The following is a 22,647-nucleotide window of genomic DNA, read 5'->3' on the forward strand; positions in this document are numbered from 1 at the left end:
TGGTTCCAGCTCCTAGCCGCCCTGACTGTGAAGTAGTTCTTACGGATGTCTAATCTAAGCCTATTCTCCAACAACTTGTGGCTGTTATTCCTTGTTATGCCAGGGGGCGCTAGGGGAAACAAGGTCTCTCCCAAAACCTTCTGGTCCCCTCTAGTGAGTGTATAGACTGTTACCAGCTCCTCCCTCAGCCTTCTCTTGTGAAAGCTGAACAGGTTCAGGTCCTGCAGTCTCTTATTGTAGGGTCTGCGCTGTTGTCCCCGGATCATGCGGGTGGCCCTCCTCTGGACCCTCTCAGTGTCGTCCACATCCCTCCTGAAGTTGGGCACACAGAACTGGACACAGTAGTCCAGCTGTGGCCTGACCAGTGTTGCATAGAGGGGGAGGATCACCTCTTTGGCCCTGCTAGAGATGCACCTGTGGATGCACAACAAGGTCTGGTTAGCCCTGCCAACTGTGACCTCACACTGTCGGCCCGTGTTCATCTTGGAGTCAGTAATGACTCCAAGATCCCTTTCTGTCTCCGTGCTCTCAAGAAGGGCGTTTCCCATCTTATAAGTGTGCTGCTGGTTACTACTGCCCAAGTGTAGCACCCTGCACTTGTCAGTGCTGAAGCGCATCCTGTTTTTGCTAGCCCACCCCTGTAACCTATCCAAGTCTTGCTGCAGTCTTTCCCTCCCTAGTAGCGTGCTCACCTCACCCCAAATTTTGGTATCATCAGCGAATTTAAACGGTTGCTTTTCACCCCATCGTCCAAATTGCTGGTAAAGAGATTGAACAGCGCAGGTCCAAGGATCGAGCCCTGGGGGACTCTGCTGCCCACTTCTCCCCAGGTTAAATATTACTCATCCACCACCACCCTGATTCAGAGGCTTCAGATTTGATTTGGACCTTTTAATGGGTCTCCTGATTTGATTCGGCTTTGGAGATTCAGTTGCCGAATTGGGCCTAATCTCCACTGAATCAAATCGGCTACCAAAGCTTCGCATGGCCCTAGTTATTTCTCCCAACCTCTGGTGTTTCTCTTTAGTTCAGCCTAACGAGAATCTGATGAACTGAATTTAGGTTCATAGAAGCTTGTGCTCTCTCTATTTAATCTTAGTTTATAAAGGAGCCTATCTATCCTGTCTTCTACTTACCAGATGCATATTTCGGTCATCCTTGCAAAGGTAAAATTACCAGAAAAGGCTTGTTCCCTACAGAGTATGGCTTCACCGCTGTTTCTCTGTAGCTACTGATATGGGAGTAAGAGGGAAAATCCTGGATCTCTGAGGATAAAGCCTTCCCTATCAAGCAGAGCATATAGCATAGCATGTAAATAGACTTTTCATGTAATCACCAAAATGTACTTTGCAAAGAAGAGAGAGTATGATTAGATGCCTTTTACAGATCATAGAACCGAGGCACAAAGGGTCTAAGTGAAATATATAGCTTAGGATAAAACATATTCTGTTACTAATCCTGCTTTAGTATTTCTTTTTTTTCTCTTGAAATCTTAGGCATATATCTTTAGGACACTGTCTAAGATGATAAGTTCTTGTTGCAGAACATTGGTAAGACAGCCGGCATAACTGTCTCCTCTTGTTAAATCTGATACATTCAGAGAGTAGCCAGTAGGAATTTTGTTTCTCGCACTGGAGTACCTCTTATATGTTACATTTGCCTGAGGATATGATGGAGGCTTTTAAAAACAAACTCACCCTCTCACTTTCTCTTTTTCTATTGATTTCAGAAGTCTTCTTCTTTATGTAGCTTGATTTCTTGCTCTGCTGAAACATCAGTAGTACAGCAAACCTTTTAGTGTCTCGGAAAAAAATCTATATTAGCTTGCATTAGAATGATATAGCATGTAAAAATGAATATATTTGGGGTTTTGCATTCTGGATGTTTTTTCTTTCTGTTTTTTTCATCCCTTGAGTAGTGATGATTGTGTCCCTATTTTTTGTTTACATTTTTCCTCTCTGTTATCTACACTGTAAATTAAAGGCAGCTGATGCCACATTTAGGGTGGAAAGAAACCATTTCAGTTGCCTAATTATGGTTGCTTTCTTCCCTTGCAGAGGGAGGAGGCATTCATCTTCCTGCAGGAGATGGAGGCATTTCAGGATCTTGGCCAGTTTGACCTTGGTTTCAATGCAGTTTTCATTTGTTCTCTTAATAGTGGGGCTACCTTTTGTTCCTTGTCCTCTCCATGATGAAGTTGAGTCCTAGCCTCAGGCTGTTTTGAACTTACATACATGTAGCTCACAGTTTAGAACTCCCAACCTTGTAGTCAAAACCAAGGCTGTCCAACTGGTGGCCCATGAAGGGTTACACTGTGGCTCCTGGGCTCTCTTCTTTGACTACTGTTGTCTCCATCACTCCAGCTGTATCAGCAGTCAGTCTTCTCCAGCAGCTGTTTCCTGTCTCTGGCCCAAGTAGTGGGGCAGTGTGGTGTTGTGTGGACAGCTGAGGGTGAGCCCAGGTTGCAAGGAGGACGTGGGACACCCAGTGCTGTGGTGGCAGGAGGCCTGCTTGCCCATGTGTTGAAGCAGGAGGGGGGGAATTTTGCCCATGCAGTGCAGCAACGGAGGGGCACCCAGTGTAGTTGGGGGGGGGAGGGGAGTGCCTGCATGCAGCAATGGAGGTGTGCATCCATGCAGTTTCTGGTCATGTGGTACAGCTTCCATGGTGTGCAAGCCCCTCTGATGTGGTTCCCAGGGCACATGGCCCCTGCCCGTGCAGGCTTAGAAGTTGGACAGTCCTGTTTTAATAGGCCTGTGTTACTTGAGTTAAAGGAGAATATATATATTAACTGCAAATAACAACAGAATGTATGTCCCAATAGCTGAGGCAGTAGGCATTTGTTGTTCCCATAGTAGTGTTTAACTTGGACCTCTGTGCCTGGGTGAAGTTCTGATATAGTTATGGGATGTTTAGGTGCGTATGATAACGAGTCTCAGTACAGGTTTGGGATCCTAATGATGGATCGCTTAAAATGGTAAGATGGGAAATTTTTCTGTTACTACAGTGTAATTAGATAAACTGTTGCTACGAATTCATTATTCAGGGAGTGAAACATTTACTGTATATCAGGGGTGTGCGAAAGGGGCTGTATTCAATTTGGATTTGGCCTGATTTAGGGGACAGTGATTCAATTTGTTGATTCGGATCACTGACCCAGTTCAGTTCGGCCAAATCAGAGAATCAGCAATTCGGTCATAGATACAGCTTTCTGCTTTTTCTACCTACTTCGAGGGACTAGGCGCAGCTTGTGAACCCTGAGATGATGGGGCAGATGGAGCATCCCACAGGAGCTTGAGGGGGGGGCCCCCCCATGTGCTCGGCAGCAGACCCTCTCCCGCATCTCCTCGGCTCGGCAATCAGACGTGGGGGAACCCGAGTTCCTGCCCCAAACCCAGGAGGCACCAGTCACTGAGCCGGGGAGTGGGGGCCCTCCGCGGTGGACCTGGAAGTGGACCAGAAGTGCTTTTGGTCTGCTTCCAGGTCTGCTGCCAAGCGGGCTGGGGACCCCCATGCTCCCGTGGGATGCTCCATCTGCCCCACCACCTCAACATTCATGAGCCGCCTCATATCTTGAGCTATATAGAAAAAACATATAAAGCTGCATCTATGTTTGAATCATTGAATCTCTCCGAATTGAATCTGAGGCTTCTGATTTGATTCAGACAGACAATGGGTCTCCAGATTTGATTTGGATTTTGAGATTTGGTGACCGAATCGCTGCTGAATCAAATGAGTGACTGAAGCATTGCACAGCCCTACTATATATATATACCAATGTGAAGCCTGAGTGTAGTAGCCAGGATAAGATATGTGCCTATACTAGCTGATTTTGCACTACTTAAAGGAATTAAACAGTTTTGTATTTAATAGTAACTTTAGATTTGTTTGGAATTCTCAGTGTGAGTATAAAGCTTATTTTGAAGTTGCAAAGTATCCTTGCTGCCTCTCTCTCTATTGAAATGTGACGTATGATAAAGCAACATATAATGAATGACCCAGGTGTCCTAGTCACAAAATGAATATTTGGCCAGCCCTATGTCAGAGTTCCATTCTCACTCTTAACCATTACCAGCTTTCTAAGAAGATGGGCAAGTCTTACATACTTAGGGAGATTAGCGAAGCTGCTAAAATGGGGCAAGCAATAATAATGGGAGGCTTCAACTATCCTTCCATAGGTTGTGTAAACACCTCATCAAGGTGAGATGTGGAGTTAATTTCTGGGTGTAATAAATGACTTCTTTCTGGAACAACCGTCTTGGAACCCACAAGAAGCAGTTCTAGACCTTATCCTGAGTAACACACAGGACTTTGTTCAAGAGGTATTTTTTGGTGCATTGTGACCATAACAGAATCACATTTAACTTGTAGTTGGACTACAATGACGTGGTAACAGGAGAAGTTTTAGAACAAATCAATACATTTAACTAATAATGTTTTCAGGACCTTCTGGCAATACACCGTAGAGTTCTGAAGTAGCCCCAAGGTGAAATTGAAGAACTGTTGGCAATATTACGTACACTGTTACATATGGTTATGAACTAGTCTGTGCCAGGTGTCTGGCAAGTTGCCAATATTACACCCATCTCCAAAAAGGGCTCCAGAGGTGATCCTGGGAACTGCAGCCCAGTGAGTCTCACTTCTACCCATGGCAAGTTGGTAGACTCTGTGGTAAAGAATAAATTCAGCAGTCACATTGACAAATATGATCTTCTGGAGAAGAGTCCATGTGGCTTTGGAAAGGGAAATCCTGCCTCACCAATCTAATAACATTATTTGAAGGTGTTAACAAGCACGTGGACAAAGGGGATCCAGTTGACATGAATTTGTACTTTCAAAAACCTTTCAGCAAAGTTCCTCACCAAAGTCTTTAAAAAAAAACCTGTGTTGCCACAGGAAATTAAGGGAAGGCACTTTCAGAGATCTAGAGCTCGTTAAAAGGTAGGAAGGAAAGGGTGGGCCTAAATGGTCACTTCTTAGGATGGAGCGAGATCAAAAGTGGGGTCCCATGGGGATCTGTGCTGGGTCCAGTTTTATTCAACATTTTCATTGGTGATCTGTAAATGGGGGTACACAGTCAGATCTTCTCAGGTTTACAGACGATACCAGATCGTTTTAGGTAGTAAAATCCCAGGTGATGGAGAGGAGCTGCAGACAGTTCTTACCAGGCTAAGTGAGCTGGCAAAAAACGGCAGTGAACTTTAGTATTGACAAGTATGAAGTAATACACCTGGGGGAAAATAACCTGTTATAACTACACAATGCTGGGGTCTGAACTAGCTGTTACAACTTAGGAAAGAGACCTTAGAGTCATTGTAGATAGTTCTCTAACATGTCATCTCAATATGCAGTGGTGACCACAAAAGCCAGTAAAATGTTGTGCATCATTTAAGAAGGGAATAGAAAACTAAATGGAGAACATAATTGTGCCATTATACAAATCTGTGGTGCATCTACATCTTGACTACTGCATGCAGTTCTGTTCCCTTCATTTCAAGAACAATTTAGTAAAATTAGAAAAGGTACAGGGAAGGGCAACCAAAGTGGTCTGGGGTTCAGAGTAGTTGCCATACCAGGAGAAACTGAAAAGGATAGGACTCTTTGGTTTGGAAAGGAGAAGGCTGAAGAGGGGGGACATGATAGAAGTCTATAAAATTATGAAGGGGTTGAACCAGGTGAACAGGGAACTATTGTTCACCAAGTCCCAGAATACTAGAACTAAGGGGCACCCACTGAAATTAGTGGGAGATGGGTTTAAAACTAGAAACAAACACACACACACACACACACACACGTGTGTGTGTGTGTATATAGAGAGAGAGAGATCAATCTATCAAGAGATTTAGAGAGAGAGATCATTGTGGAATTCATTGATACAGGAGGTTGTAGAGACAGATAACACAGTCAGTTTCAAAAAGGGACTAGACAAATTTAGGGATGATTGATGTGTTAATAGCTTTTGAGCAGAACAGTTAGAGTTCCTCTGGTCTTTAAGCCAACAATAGTGAATGCCAGGGAGGGAAATTAATAGGGGAGAGATCACTCTATATCTATCCAGTTCAGTGCTGTCTGTCTAGCATCTATTTCTGCCACTGTCAGGGACAGGATATTGGGTTAGATGGACCATCCCGGTTGGTCTGTCCCGGTATGGCACATCTTATGTTTTTATGTCTTGACGTTTGGCAAGTTTGGGCTGTTCCAGACTGATTTGGGAAATGTATTCTAAAATTGAGATCCTGTTTCAGAAAACATACTGCCATCTGTTTCCTTCAGTTCAAAGTGAAGAGACTGTAATTTAAATATTTCTGTTAACTTGAATGGTGACTGGCAGGAACATGGACTTCCAGTAAGGCATGTCTTAAGTCATTTGGGCTTTATTGGTCAATACCATCATCATCTCCATCTGGAAACCACTGTGCAGCAATGTAGCTCAAAAAGTTTGTAATAGGTCAACCAATTGTTAAAACCTTAATAAACTTTTAAAAACTGATTTTGCATTATATCTCTTACTTTTGTTATATCTTCATTCCATTGCTGGCTTTGCTACCATTTTTTTCTTGCCTTTAATAATACATGAGTACTAAATTATTTTTTTTCACAGCATAGACCAAATCTTGAAAGAAAGTATCTCATGGACACATCCTTTCCCATTCTGAATTGTATAACATCCCTATGGCAACCACAGTTGCTCACATGGAAAAGTCATATTAGGAAAATTGTTAATGTATTTTTAGCTTCTTTTAATGCAGTTTAGCAGCTGGAAATGAAGAGAGCTAGCATCATGTGACCCAGCAGCTTTCTGCAGACCATCAGCAAGCAAGTGAACCACCATTTGAGAACGGGTGCTAGATCCTGGTGTATCTTCTTGCATTGTCTTCATCTGCCATTATCATCTTTTTCTGCATCAAGTCCACTGCATCCTTTATTTTTTTTTTTTTCATATGTTGTGTTCCTTAACTTGCCTCTGCCTTTTATTATCCTTCTCTCTCTCTCCCTTCTCTCTTTGCTTCTACCATCCTTAGTCTCAGGCCTTTACTCCCCCCAAAGCCCTCTCTCCTCATTAGTTTACCCATTACCCATTTCAAGAGGGCCTTGAAATTTTCTGAGGCCACTAGTGCCCAGAGGAATACATCTTTAACCAAAAACCAGTACCAGTGATTTTTGAGAGGAATTGCCCAAATAAGAAGTCAGTTGTTCTGTCTGCCACGTAGGAATTCCAGTGCTTTCTTTGTTCGGTCTATCAGGATGCTCTTCCTGTATTCTGCCTAGGACTCTCACTTCATTAATTAATTGATAGCTGCTTACAGTTTTTAATATTCTCTGGAACATTCTCTCTCTCTCTCTCTCTCTTTCTCCCCCTCTTGTTTTCCGTATCCATCCCAGCGCCCATTGGCTGTAAAGTGTGATTTGTGCCATTCAGTGCCTCTCCCAAGGTTTTAGTTGTTAAGTGGGAGGGCTAGATAGTAACTCCTGTCCTCCTCCTCCTGTTCTTATTTGAGTTGTCTCTGCAGCAGCACAAATACATAGCAGCAATAGTGAACTGTGTCTGATTTTTGTCAGTTTAGCTTCTGTCCACCATCTGATTGTATCGTGGAAACTGACAAGACTCTGGTCTGTTTTCAGCATGATGCAAGTGGGCACAGCTTTGAATAGCTGCAGATCTGCTTGCTCGCCTAGGAAGACAGTGCTGTATCAGTTTACAATGGTTTTTCATACCTAGAAGGAGGTTTTTTTGGTGAGTGTGATGGCTGGAAATTGCAGAAGTAGGTAACACTTTTTGGGAAAGCTTCCTAGTTGCTAGAGAATGCTGCTAGGATCATTGACAGGTGCTAGGAATGCTGCGTTTTTAGTTTGCACTACTGGTTATCATTTGCAAATCATTGAGCAGGTTTGATTTCATGCAGAGAGAAGTAAGCATACATGCATAGGTACAGGAATACACCCCGTACTTAAAAAAAAAAAAAAAAAAATACATGCAGACCCCCAGATGAATAGCATATTACATACAGAGATTGCCTACTGGTTTCATTGCCATCAGACGAGCTCGCCCAGTCGTCTGGATTGAATGGAGCCAGGTGACTTAGAGCCGCTCCGAAGTGCTCTTGTTGGCACATTATGCAACTTCACAAGTTGTTTTCCTGTGGAGTCTAGGACATGCCAAGTACTCTGGACACACCAAGGCAGACACAAACTATGCCCACAAAAGCAATGTTTGTTTCCTTTTGTCAGAGTCACTTAACTTGAGCTTCCTACTTAAACCATTGGGTTTGTGCATGCTGTACCTCACCTCCAGTTAGAGTTTGATGTGAAGGGTTAAAAGTAGAGATGCAAAGTACAAATTGGCCTCCTGTGTCATTAATGGTAACATCTATGAATACTTCTGGGAAGGTCTGGTCTTTACACCTTCCAAGTCAATAGAGGTTGACCAGATTAAGGAAGCATCTTTGTGCCTCAGCATGGACTACTTTGTACCCTTTTACGGATTGTTTTGATGGTCAAAAGGGGATTTGTTAATTCTCCCTCCATTGTGGTGATTCATTTAAATTTTTGTTTGTGGCTTAGCTGAAAGAACAAAGACTTCAGAGTTTTGCTGCTGCAAACCAATTTCTCCTACCTCAGTAAGAAAATGTTATCATATATCCCAAGAATCAGTGTCAGGAAAAATATTTTACCTGTCAGTAGTCCGACTTGTTCTTTGGACCTGATTATACATGGTAATCCCAACTACTGCTAGTCATTACCTGTAGATTCCTTTTAGAAAGTATGAATGTCAACTGATGTTGTAGGAGAGAGGAGAAAGAATTAAAACATATAAAGGCTTTTCTTTTGTGATCATTGTTACAGTGTCTGACCAAAAAGTGAGCAACTATGTGAGGTGGTCCTGTTGTTTTACTTGTCTTAATCACAATTGCTTGTTCAGTTTGAATTCTTTAACATTACTTTGAAAAGTGTTGGAGAGAGGGAATTGCGTGTTGTTTTTATTTTGTAGATTATTTCAGGGCAGGTGCATTTATTGGTTCAATCCATCTCTTAATGCGGAAGTACCCTAATAATCCTGTTGTGCATGTTGTGTTCTCTCCTAAAGTATGTACCCATTTTCCATAATGAGGAAATGTCAGTGGCCCTCACAACTGTGTCCAACTAGTTGTTTTCACTTTATTCCCATATCATACAACTGACATTAATTAAGCCTGTAGTTTTTGCCTAGCATAAGAACTGCCTTGTTACTAGGTTTTGCTAAAATAACATCCTTTGTTGAAAAGCTTCAGGTATATAGGTAGCATTGCCCTCAGTTTCACTAGTTTCTTCAAGATATCTTTGCTCTTCATTAGGGTAAAAAACAAATATTTTTTTTAAAACAAAAAATTGCTGCTCTCAAGGTTTAGATGAATAAAGTTACATTCATGGGATATATGAGACCACAGCCCACGCTGTGTGTCCAGCACTAAAACCAGTTCACACAATAGGCAATTGTTTGCTCCGGCATGCTCAGCGTTTCTAACGTATTCTGCATTTTAGTATGTCATTATACCCTGAATGTATCTGTTTTATACTGTGGTATTTAAAAGCTGCCTTGTGGGTTTAATTACAGTCTCTGTATACATATTGCTTTGTTGGCTTCATTTTTTTTTTTTTTTTTTTTGGTCTGTAAAGACAGTCTTCCATATCCATGTGTCTGGCCATTGTTTCTACAACCAGTTCAGTGCAGCTTCCTCAGCACAAACTACCCTCCCTTTTCCTGCTTCCCAGGACAGGGGTGATTTCTGATGTTCTGTGTAGCTTTATTGTTTCCTCCCCACTGTCATCAAACTCACACTGTAATACATGGCACTTTTACTTCCTTTAAGGGGTAGGATGTGATGTCATAGAGAAGGGGACAGGGCTACCCAAATTTTCTCAATTCCAGGGAGGAGCTGCCCAGGTGTGCTGAGGGGCCTGTACTCAGGAAGAGAAACAGGGAATCCTCCACAGTGAGTAACCCCACTTTCAAGTGCACCCAGTTTCCTTCATAGCCGTGTCCAGTACAGTGTAGATTCCTCTTCTGTCCTTTCCAGTTTTACCCAGCCTGCCCTCTGGAGTGCTCCCAGTTCAGTTCAGTTCGGTTCCCTTCTTTCCCCTCCATTTCATTGTGCATTTATTTTACTGTCTCTTTCTGTTGGCTCCCCTTTCTTTCTTTTTCCCCAAAGTTTTGTTTTTACATTTTTCCCTCTCATTTTCCTCTACATCTTTAGGCACATTGTCTTCTTTTTAGTGCACCTTTCTGACTTTTCATGAATGCTCTCTATTTTGTTCCCTCTGTAATAATCCCTCTTCTAAGTTACTCTGCCCCTTTTCATTATCATCCTGTTTCCTGTCCATTTCTACTTTTCCCCTTTCAGGTCACCTTTCTATTTTCTTTTCCTGCCAGGTCCAGTTTTACTCTTTCCTATTCATGTACACATTATTATAAGCCCAGTTCAGCTCCCAAACCTTTCTAGTGCAGCCCTCGCTTCTGCATTTTCCTTTTGTAGAACTGAAAGGTAAAGAGTAAGAAGCTGGTCTGTAACGGAAAACAGTGTGGGGCAAGGGAATTGGTAAATTGTGTTTTGAATTGGAAAGGGGAGAACAGGCAGCTAAACAGAATTGTCAAATGGCAAGAGACGGCTCAGGAGCTCAAGGAATTAACAGTGAATTTGGAGGCTTTGGCTCTAGGTCATCTGCTTGAATTACAGCCCTGGCTAGTAGTGATTGAAAACGTTCACCATCTACTGTTCGGTGACTTATGTTACATGATTTGGTGTTACGTCTCTAGTGCTTAGTGGGCAGGTGTCCATATCATGGTAGCTGCTATCCCAATTGGCATAAATTGGTAAGCAGTAGAGAGAAGCTAAGGCTTGAATGAGTATGGAGATCAGATGGATTTCTTATTTACCAGAGGCAGAAGTGAGAATTTATTACTGAGGTATGTTGGCAAGACACTGTGGGGAAGCTTGCATTGCCGTTGCCTATATTGTACCTTTTCGTGTTGATAACGGATCCATTTCCAGGGCTGTCAATTTGGCATTTCATATGAGCAAAAGAATGGCAGAAGAGTTAACTGGTTAAAACTGAAAGGGGAAAAAGAGCAAGTGGAAAACTAGCACATTCCATACAAGTCGGTCTGAATTGGGAAGAGGAATGGGTTAATTTGCGCTTGATTGGAAAAGGCAAAGGAGTGGAAAACTGAGCTGAACTGGAAAACATACTGCACTCTAGCAAGTCATGTAGCATCTTGTGTGCTTCTGTGACTGTTTTGACTATTTTAAAATTTAATCTTTTTAAAAACAAAAAGCATTTAAAATTTGAAACCTATCTTGTCACTTCTGACAAAAGCTCATCCTTTGCATATGGACATTTTTAGCCCTTTTTGTTTTTTTACTCTTGAGGTCATATCAAAGTTTATGTACAGTACTTAAGTGACCTCAGACTGTTTTAAAGTGGTGAAAAAAAAATTACAATCTTCGTATCTCTTTTTTTCTTTTCCCGTCTCAAAGAAACTATATTGCTGAATTCCTAAAATAGGTTTCATATTTTAACTCTTTTTAGTTCATTTGAAGAATTTTCCCATATGCTTCAGCATCCAGTCCACACAAGCAGCAAATAAATCTGGTTCTTGCTGCAGTTTCCTGGATTATATCTGGCCTTTCAACAGACAGAGGACTCCAATCTCAATACCACAGTTCCCTACCCTTCACAAATAATTAAATAAAAGTGCATGAAATCACAGTCTTTCAAATTGACAGGATGACTGTGTCTTGTCATTAATATGTCTGTTGTTTCTTTTTAGGCATTGGAAAAACACCCCAACTCACCAATGACTGCAAAACAAATACTAGAAGTCATTCAGAAAGAAGGGTTAAAAGAAACAAGGTCAGTATTTATATGAATTCTTTGCCAATAATAACACACTTGTGAAAGTTGTGTACCCTTCTTGAAGCAATGGGTATAGGCTAATTCATTATTCCATTAAATCAGATGGGATCATGAGCTATAGATGATCTGGTCTGGAGTTCTTAAATTATTTTAGTACTGATTTAAGTAATGACACAGTGATTTTGATGTAGAAACAGGTTGCCAGTGTTAAAGCTTATGATGATGACCAGGTTAGAGCTAATGGGAGTCCAAAACTCATTGAAGCCAATAGCAGACTTTCTGTTCACTTTAGTGGGTTTTGGATAAGGCTGGTACACTGTATTTCAGATGGGCATACATCTTCTTAATCCTTAGTCACAACAGACAGATTAATAGCAAACAGCAAATTGATTATGCAAGAAAAGTATCAATATTCTCTAGTATTAGGGTATCTTTTCTAGGCTTCAGTTTGCCGGTAAGATAATTTTCTATTTGAATAAATTGTTTTAATAGTTGTTGACCTCTGGCAGCAAACTAATGGAGGCGTTTGCTTTTAGTTTAATTGTGCCCTTTAGCCTGGCACCTCAAATATAAGGCAGGCTTTACAGACAGCAATCCTGGAAGAGTAGTAACACAATATATCTGCTATTTCTGAATTTATTTTGGTGACCCAAAAGAAATTGCCTGAGGTACTATGCTGCATTTATTGCTGTTCAGAAGCATTTCCAAAGAAACAGAGGTAATAATGCAGTGCAGAATCATTCACAATTCATAACATGCAATTTACGGGTAAACTGGATGTGAGTGCATTGTAAGGTATAATAAAGTGTTTTGGTGGAGGAGTAAAAAGCAAGAGTGGATAGACAAGTGGAGCTTTGATTTCCTTCTTTCCCCCCTCCCAGCCCTAAGGCTCTCAAGTGTTATAGTTGCTGTTAAGTCATTTGTGTCAGTGTCAAGAAAGGAGGAGAAAACCTCAGAAAATAAATGTATGTGCATAAGCTATCTGCCACAAGGATATGCATACAATAAAAAAAACCCTTCGAAAACAATTACTTGAAAGTTGTTTAGGATGCTCTTTTCCATTGCTGCAAATAAGCTACTGTTTCTTCTTGTATTTTTTGCTAGCAATTTCAGTTGTGCTGTGTTATAATACCTTTTCTTAATTCTTATAATTCCTGTCTTCCCAGAATGTTGTTCAGAATGGGGTGCAGTATACTGTCTTTGGGCAGGGAGTGAAGGCAGTTTATTAGAAATAATTACCCTGATATTTCTATTTTGAAACTGTTTTAGAATTTAATTTAAATAATACAAATATATTGTTTCTGCTATAAAGAATGTTGAAGTTATTTTGGAGATCATGAAAAGTTCTAGATCCACAGTACTGGAGGCTACAATCCTCTAGCTGCAATAGCCAACAGTGGAAATATCCCCATTATAGGATGGCCCAAAAGGTTATTAATTTCTAGTGCCGAGAAGGTGTAGATGGGTCTCCACACCATTAGCTATGAAGATAAAGTAGTGGAGATTTTGGGAAGTACCATTATGTGTGTGGTAGGCTACTGAGTAATTTTCATTCATAATGACTTTGTTGTTTAATGACCTCCAGCTTAGCCTTAAAATTTCTTTTATTCTTTACCCTCTTCCATTTTTTACTGGTGATCTTTGAGCAAAATTGTAACAATTCTAGATTAAGTTCTCTTGAAATTCTCCACTGTCCTGTTTAGAAGTGCACCAATACATCGGTCCGATATCGTATCAGCACCGATTATAAAGAAAATTGCCTGCATTGGAAATTGGCCTGATGTGCCTGATCAATGTGCTGGATAAATGGTTTGTGCATGCATGCAGCCGCAGTGCAGAACATAGGCGGCAAGAAGCACAGCCTGGCAGCTTGGAGAGCTGCATCCGGCTGGTAAGTCTGTTGTGGTGGAAGAGGAGAGGGGGAGGGAAGGGTTATGGGGGTGCAGATTAAGGCTCCTACGGTGAGGGAGGGAGTGGGGCTGGGGCAGGTACTGCTAAGTTGGGGTGCGGGATAGAGCTGTGGCTTGTGCCAGGGAGTGAAGGGCAGCTCCCACCACTGTGCACAGCCTGGGAGGGCATGGGGGGGGAGGAGGGGTTGTGCCCCCTGGATCTGCGTGGGGCAGAGCAGGGTGGGCTGCAGGTGCGGGCTGGGGTGGGGCTGGGGCAGTGCTGGGTTCTTCCTGGCAGGGGCTTGGATGGGCTGCGTTCGGGGTGGGGCAGGTGGTGGCACTGGGAAGGGAGGCTGTGGTGGCTACAGTGAATTTTAGAGTGGCTGCAGCCCCCACTGTAGCCCTCCTCCCAGTGCTGCCATCACCTGCCCTGAGTGCAGCCCAGCCCTTGCCGGGAAGAGCCTAGTGTAGCCCTGACCCCAGCTAGTAGCGGCAGTGTGGCCCGCCCTGCCCCACCCCACTTGGCGCGGATCCGGGGAGTGCGCGCCGCCCCCCCCCCCATTGTCTTCCTGAGATGCACGTAGTGGCAGGAGCTGTCCCCCCTCCCCATGCTCCCCGGATGAGCTGCTTGTGGCTCTGTCCCTCACCCTGCCCCTCCCCAGCCTCACTCCCTAACTCACTGCAGGGGCCTTGATCTGCACCCCCATGCCCCTTTCCCTTCTTTTCCCTCCTCCCCTCCACCCCTTTCCATCACAGACTTACAAGCTGGACACTGCTTTTCAAGCTGCTGGGCTGGTATCAGAAATTGGATCAGTATTGGCTGATACTCCTCCTTAAAAATTGGCTATCAGTATTGGCCCTAGAAATCACTATCGGTGCACCCCTAGTCCTGTTCAGTGTATAGCTGAACAGAACTACTTGCTTTGGTCACTTTTAAAGTATGCTGTGAAAGTAACTATACTTCTTGCTCTATGAGCAACTCAGAATTAATCACTTCTAGGTTTCTATCAGTTTCATTGGGACTGTTGAGCTGCCCGTTTTGGAAAGATACCATCAGACTTAAAAACTGTAATTTATTTCTTGTTCCAATTTCCTAACATTCTTTCTGCCTAAATCATTGAATGCAGCAGGAAGAAAATTAAAAAACAAAAAAGGGTAGCACACACCCAGCTACGTCTCAGAAATAAAAAAGAAAAAATCAACACAAGCTCTGATGGAGAGTACACTTACATAGATGTATATTGTGTTTGGGGTACACATTTCAGTTTTTGTTTTTGTTTTTTAAATATCTTTCCTGCTGCGACAATCAGTTGTAAAAAGATCATCATCTGGGCAATCCTCCTCTCAGTTCCGGGAAGGAAAAACAACTTTTAAGGTAAACAATTTTGGGACCTAAAAGGTTGAAGATTTTCATAGCCAAATTAAAAAAAAATGTTTTGTGGACATACATACGGGCTGTGGGCAGGTGTAACTTTAAACTTTTAAAAGGGGTGGGGGGGGGGAGGCTGAAGCTCAGAAGTCTGCCTCTGTTGTTCTGGTTCAGCTGTTACGTCTGCCCTCTCCTGTAGTGGTATAAATGAGTTAAACCACTGTAACTTTAACACAGAATAAAACAGAGTTACAACAGTTTTGTCCCACTTGCGCTGCTCTAGGAGCAGACAGACAACAGCTGTCAGAATATCTTATACCAGTATAATTTAATACTAGTATAGCTGTAAAATCGGTCCACACCTTCAGTCTCCAAGGGCTGTCGCTTTGGAATTGCTTAATATCACTGAAATTTTCTCTTTACAGAGCAAGTGTAAAATAGGACCTGGTATCTCTGAGTCCTACCTGGAAAGAATCTCTTGCTAGGATGTAGATTATAGGATCAGAGGACAGGTAGGGCTGGAAGAGACCTCATGAGATCTAGTCCAGCCCCGTGCTCAAGGCAGGGTCATACCTCCCTAAATCACCCAACCAAGTGCCTCTCTAACCTACTCTTGAAATGAAGGTATCAGTTGCAGCACATAGCAACTTTTAAACTGGATTAAAACCATCTTGTTTTTTCATCTGGGCTTCTAAACAGAGTCTGGCGATAGCAGCTTTTGGACAATAATGAGGTAGATCAAATTTGAATTGGTGATGACTGTTCCCTGTCCCCATAAGTTTTCATGACATTCCAACCTTACTTCTTTCCTCTTGAAAATAAAAAATGCTTGTGTGTAGTCAGAATGGTTAATTAGTAGTGTATCCGGTGGCACATATTTTAGTTGAATCCTCTATTTTCTGTCATGTTTCTTTAATTCCATCTAGATTAGCCTATTATAACCTGAAAGATGAATAGATGAACTTAAAATGGGACATGAGATTTGTTATAATTAAAATATTGAGACATAATACACAGTGATTTGGGGAGGAAACGTTTAAATTTTGACAGATAATGCAGTTATGATAATTACACTGTAGGGAACATCAGCTTTGCATCCTTTAAGGCTGCAGATATTCAGGCATGAAAAATATGTATTTGGTGATAACTTTGTACTGAATATAGGTGCTTATTTTAGTAGGGAGTTAGAAAGATGGGGCAAAATTTAATGTTCTGGTAACCATTCACAGTGCTGACTTCTAACTGGCAGTTAAATTTGTTGCCAGGTTTGTTTTGGGGGGGCTTCTATATTTTTTGGTTTTATACTCCTTTTTCTGTGTACTGAATCTAGAAGGTTCATAGTTGGGAAGAACTCACGAGACATCTTTGTACAGAAGCTCTTGGGATACTATCTCCTTAAAAACAATTATTACGGTAAATTAAATGCAAAAAGGATTTTGAAGAGGAGTAACTTGCTGAAAATGGACATCTTTTATTATTAAAAGAACTTACAGGGACTGAGGGGGAAAATTACTAGAAATCCACAAGCTAGCAGTAAATATGAAGGAAGAAATTGGATGCTCTACCCATGAAGTCTACAGAAATGGTGTCTTGAAAAATACAGTTCTGTGTGATCTCAAAAATTGGAGGGGTTTGTGTTGACCTGTTTGCTGGAGATGATGACTCTTGGCTAAGTTGGGGGGTTTGCTTTTCAGTGAGCTTGTCTACTAACTGTCTGATATATTTCATTTTCCCTCTGCCATTCCCCCAGTGCTCTTTAGCTGTTGGTTGGAGCTTCTAGAGGCCTCTGGCCCCTGTTAAGAGGCAGGTCCTGACTGCTCTGCCGACCTGTAGACCTGTTCGAGTCAGGGGGTGAGAAGGTTCTTTATTCCTCTGTGACAATATCTGACTACCTTTGCTTCGTACAGGTTTCCTAAGTTGATATGATTCATGGTAATTTCAGTGCTACCTATGGGTTTCTGAACAGCAATAGTGAAACTGATCTATAGCAACTTAATTCATTGTTTCTGTTTGAGAAAGCTGTGAACAGCAGTGAAGGCATTGGAGCTTTCAGTCTGCAGACTCAGGAGAATGTATTATGCTGTTTTATGGTTCATTCACATTTGGAAGGTTTTCATTAGATCCATAACGGCTTGGAGCTTTTTCTTTTAAGTGAAAGCTTAAATTTTGCCAGAATTGATGGCTTAGACTCTCACACTCATGAGACAGCTTAACTATTCTCTAAAGGGAAGTGAAGTTTCAAGTCCTGGTATATGTACACACCTTGGAGAATGTTCCAGGGTGCATTACATAAGTATACTGCGCTGAATAAGTATATTTTTAGTGTTGAGGAAAATGAAAACCGATTGGGCTTCCCAAGGGTGGAAAGGCTCTATAAGAATGGGGGGAAAAAAGCACTGAAAGTAAGTGTCAAATGTGTTTTGAGTTTTCTGGTTATAGTGGCTCTATACTATTACTTTATTTTATTTTTTTTAAAAAGGGGGTATGGGGAGTGGGGAAGCTTCTAAATAAGACAAAAATATTATGAACCCACTGGCTTCCTCCGTCTCCTATCTTTTTCTTTCCGTGGTCTTTCTGGGCGTTGTTTTGCTTGCTTGTTACATTTCTGCTCATCTACTGACTTCTGCTTCCTCCTGGGGCTGCAGTTTTTGTTAACCTATTCAGGAAAAGTGTAGAAGGTATTATAATGTCCAAAGCTGTGTTTTGAGTTCTTAACGATGGATGACTTGCAGTACTCAGCAGCGCACACTTTCACACATTTTCACATAAACTTAATTTCTCCTATACTTATTCACACTCATGCATGCACACATATGCACATGCATGCTCTTACCTTCCAGCAGTGAACTTCTGCCCTAAAGAGCATGCTACTTTGTGGAAAGATACTTGCAGCCCAAGCAGAGAAAACAGTTCAGGCCCCAGGAAAAGGGAAGCAGAAGGCTGTGGAGTTCTGATTTCTACTCTGAAAATTTATTAGGCGTTATTTTAAAGCATGTTCTTTCTGTTTCATTACAAAATGTTTCCCATAGTTGAATATGGTAGATAAAGAACACCATGAGCTCCACACCTGTAGTCACTGTTCATCTGAGAAAAGACAGACAGTAATAACAGAAAAATATATAGATTGACATTTTAAAGTGTATAATAGGTATAGATATGTTAGCAGCATTGTAACCTAATGTTTTGCTGTTTCTTCCCATGAAGATCTTGAAATTGCAGTGCCTGGCCCCACTCATTCTTATCCCAAGAGTTTTCAGGAGTATACTTATTTAAATTGTACCAATAACTTCTGATCAGAGCATGTTTTTCCGTCATTCTTGGTTGGTAATGCTCAAGAATTCACCCCTGTACTGTCTGGAAAAGATTGCAAGAAAAGTTACTCAACATGAGTTAAAAAGCCAACCAACTGTGAAAGCGGGTGGGAGGTATTTAATTTTAGAGTGCAGATTTAGGCCACAGGTTCTCTGCTTACTTGCTGTCCTCCCCCACTGCACTCAGGACTCTGAACCTGGGGCATGGCATAGTTGTCTTGTGGTTTTAGAATGTTTGACCTCAGTAGCTTCAAGGTCTTCTGTGTCCTGTGAATCTGTTGAAGAAGTAAAAAAAAAAAATCCTGTTCTCTACTTCTTCCTTTCCGTTTGACAGTATGCGTTCTGATGTGACTTCTCTTTCAATTCCTTTCCAGCTACCGTAAGAAAGCCCCCCTTTTTTCCTTCAAAATATAAGACTTGCCACAGTAAGTTAGACAAAATGTCCATTGAAGATGGCCAGTATCCTGTCTTTGACAAGTGGCAGTTGGTTCATAGGAGTATGAAAAATAAAGCATGTATAGAATGATATATCACCTGTGCTACCCTACCAGTATTTTGCATTTTAGTAATGGTCTTTATGCAGATGCTACTCTACAAGCCAAAGCCATGCTTTCTACTTAGGCTCAGATACATTCTGTTAATCATAGAATCATAGAAGTTGGGTCAAAAGGGACCTTGTAGATCTTCAAGTCTGACCCCCTGCCTGGGCAGGAGAAAAAACTGGGCTCAAATGATCCCAGCTAGGTAGGCATCAAGCCTCCTCTTAAAGACCCCCCGGGTAGGAGCCAGCACCACTTCCTTTGGAAGTTGGTTCCAGCTCCTAGCCACCCTGACTGTGAAATAGTTCTTACGGATGTCTAATCTAAGCCTATTCTCCAACAACTTGTGGCTGTTATTCCTTGTTATGCCAGGGGGCGCTAGGGGAAACAAGGTCTCCCAAACCCTTCTGGTCCCCTCTAGTGAGTTTATAGATGGTCACCAGGTCCCTCCTCAGCCTTCTCTTGTGAAGGCTGAACAGGTTCAGGTCCTGCAGTCTCTCACAGGGTTTGTGCTGTTGTCCCCGGATCATGCAGGTGGCCCTCCTCTGGACCCTCTCAATGTCGTCCACATCCCTCCTGAAGTGGGGCACACAGAACTGGACACTGTAGTCCAACTGTGGCCTGACCAGTGTTGCATAGAGGGGGAGGATCACCTCCTTGGCCCTGCTTGAGACATACCTGCGGATGCACAACAAGGTCTGGTTAGTCCTGCCAACCGTGACCTCACACTGTCGGCCCATGTTCATCTTGGAGTCAGTAATGATTCCAAGATCCTTTTCTGCCTCCGTGCTCTCAAGAAGGGAGTTTCCCATCTTATAAGTGTGCTGCTGGTTACTACTGCCCAAGTGTAGCACCCTGCACTTGTCAGTATTGAAGCGCATCCTGTTTTTGCTAGCCCACCCCTGTAACCTATCCAAGTCTTGCTGCAGTCTTTCCCTCCCTAGTAGCGTGCTCACCTCACCCCAAATTTTGGTATCATCAGCAAATTTAAACAGGTTGCTTTTCACCCTGTCGTCCAAATCGCTGATAAAGAAATTGAACAGTGCAGGCCCAAGGACAAAGCCCTGGGGGACTCTGCTGCCCACTTCTCCCCAGGTCAAATATGACCCATCTACCACCACCCTCTGAGTGCGACCCTTCAGCCAATCTGCAATCCATCTGACTGTGTAGGCATCAATGCCACAGTCGCTTAGTTTTTTTAATGAGGATTGGGTGGGAGACGGTGTCAAAGGCCTTGCTGAAGTCCAGAAAGACTACATCCACGGCAACACCTGCATCCAATGCTTAATGATAAACTCAGTGTAGACCAACAAGAAATGCTTGTCACTGATGGCTCAAACCATTCTCCTACTTATCCTCCAAAGTGAGCATACTCCCTTCTGTTGTTAGACAGATACTGAGTCTTCTGAGCCTTAGAACTTAGACTTGGAACCAGAGAAAGACCCTGATCATGTGCAAGATGTGCCTGCATAAATCCATTAGCGGATTATTAAATTAATAGGCTACCTGAGTCCCCTTCTTCCTATTGAGTCAAGTAGGAAGTGCCTGACTCTGCAATTTTGAGTTGTATATCAATAAATGAGAACCTCCCTGATTATCCTGAACACTGTGTTCATTGGACACAAAAGTGAAACAGGTGATCTACTGGAGTGTGGTATATTTTTTTTCCTTCTACCTGTTCTGTGTATCGGAACCTGATGTGTCTGAATGTGTTTTCCCTCTCTCTGGGCATGTCTACAAGTCTCCCTGTGGTGATGTAGTGATGTGTTATGTTGCCGTATGGCACGCTACAGTGATGTAGCAATCACGCAGGTCTATACATGATCAACAGCTACGTTGCTGTAGTGGCACGCTCCCCAGTTTTAGTGTGCCACTACAGTGATGTAGCAGCGAAATCTAACCCTGTGCTGCATGGACAGCACAGTAACCACCTGTACCGTGCCATACTGTAGTAGTTCCAAAAGGAAGTACTGAAACATGGCACCGTAGCAGTGTCACCTTATGGCGACATCTAGATACACCCTTTAGCTCTCAGATGTCTTGATGCATAGATTTTGGCCCTAACGATTATATTTTATCTTCATTATTATTTTCTGATTTCAGTTACAATAGCGCTGTTACATCCAACAGAAGTACTTGCATCTTGTGGCTGACCTGATACACTGTTTGAAATGTCTGGTAGCTTCAAGTTCTCAGTCAGTTTCGCATCCTTTCTGGAGCACACATAACAAAATCAAGTCCCTTTTCATAGATTGTACTTGTGGAAAGTATCCTTGTTTTGCTGATTTTAAAGAAAAATTACCTAGTTAAGTGAATGTCCTGGATTGAGTTTTAGTAACGATCAGTCCCAATCTTGGGTGCAAGATGAGCCAGGTAAAAGAGGACTCTCTTTCCCCCCCCCCCGACCTGACCCCCCAGGGAAAAGTTGCATTAGGATTCTCAAATTCAGTCCTTTAATGAAGGTGCACAGATAGACCTGAGAAACTTAGTGGAGCCTCAGTACAATATATGCGGGTCACATCTTAGCAGTCTGTTTTCATGTGGCCAGTTAGTCTTCTGGCCTCTCAAGCATTTTGGATAAAACGTGCAAAATGGTTTTCATACTTAATAGCCCAAGCCTCCTTAAAAGTTAAAGGGATATATGTTCCTAAATGAGAAGAATCATTTTGAAAGTTTTACCTCTTACCCATTTTACCATCATCCTTTGATCTTTCTGCCTCTCTCTTTTTAAGCCTTTGAGTTCTATATCCTTGGAGCTGATCTCTTTAAAAATCCTTTCCCAGTTGCTGTTTCTGCAAGTAGGGCAAATGAGCTAGCTGCCCAGGAAACTTTTATGCAGCAGAGGCAGTCAGATTTGGTCATGCAGAAATAAAGGGCACCGTACATGTGATGACCCTGTGCTCTGACATGTGCTAATTAGCACACAGAGCAGACTTGATTAATTGAGTCTGCTGGAACATGTTAATTAGTGCGCTCCAGCAGCCTCTGCATCGTGTATTCAGTTTTTGTGAAAAGTGTACCTCAAACTGTTGAAAGCAAAACTGGTATCGCTTGTGTGTTAAGGCAGAGCGGGATGAATGCAGCAGGGTTGGTAGCCCCTCGTGTGGGCATGAGGCCTGCCAGGTTTCAGGCAGAGTGGTGCAGAGGTTTCTGTGAACACCTCAAGGTTCTGAAACCAAATTTAAAAAAGCAAATAGATGCGGAGTGGGGATGGTGGCACTCACTCGGTTTGAATGTGGAGCTTGGGGAACCCCAGCAGCAGGAGGTTCACTGTCAGGAACATCAGCTGCTCCACCAAACCAGGATCCAGGGAGGTGCAGTGGGGTGTCACTGCATCCCCAGCAATGCTGAGCACCCTCTCGCTTGGAACACTGGTCAGTGGACAGGACAGGTGTTCCCAGGCAACTGTGGCCACATCCTGCCACACCTGAGCTGTCTTTCTCCCCCCCTCAGTCTCTTCCATATATGGAAGGTCACCCCAACCCCCTCGTTCTTCTCAGTTTCTGTTTGCTGCAAGCCTTCTGAATCGCTCCAAATTGATTTGAAGGCTTCTGATTCGATTCAGATCTTTTAATGGGTCTCCTGATTCGATTAGGAATTTCGGCTGCCGGATAGGGCCATATCTCTTCCAAATCAAATCACTAGTG

The 22,647-nt window shown here is 42.6% G+C and overlaps 1 long non-coding RNA gene across 1 annotated transcript in view; it reads left to right on the forward strand.

The window, feature by feature from the left end:
- The window catches only part of LOC149869202 (uncharacterized), a 39,406-nt gene extending 27,517 nt beyond the window's left edge, over positions 1–11,889 (forward strand). Inside the window, exons 2-3 of the long non-coding RNA XR_016441421.1 lie at positions 9,908–9,971; positions 11,807–11,889. This is a non-coding gene — a long non-coding RNA (uncharacterized LOC149869202). The remainder of the gene's footprint in view (positions 1–9,907; positions 9,972–11,806) is intronic.
- Positions 11,890–22,647: the final 10,758 nt, after the last annotated feature.

Source organism: Crocodylus siamensis, chromosome 3 (assembly GCF_052110815.1).
Source record: "Crocodylus siamensis isolate JL-2025a chromosome 3, ASM5211081v1, whole genome shotgun sequence".
NCBI classification, from domain to species: Eukaryota; Metazoa; Chordata; order Crocodylia; family Crocodylidae; genus Crocodylus; species Crocodylus siamensis.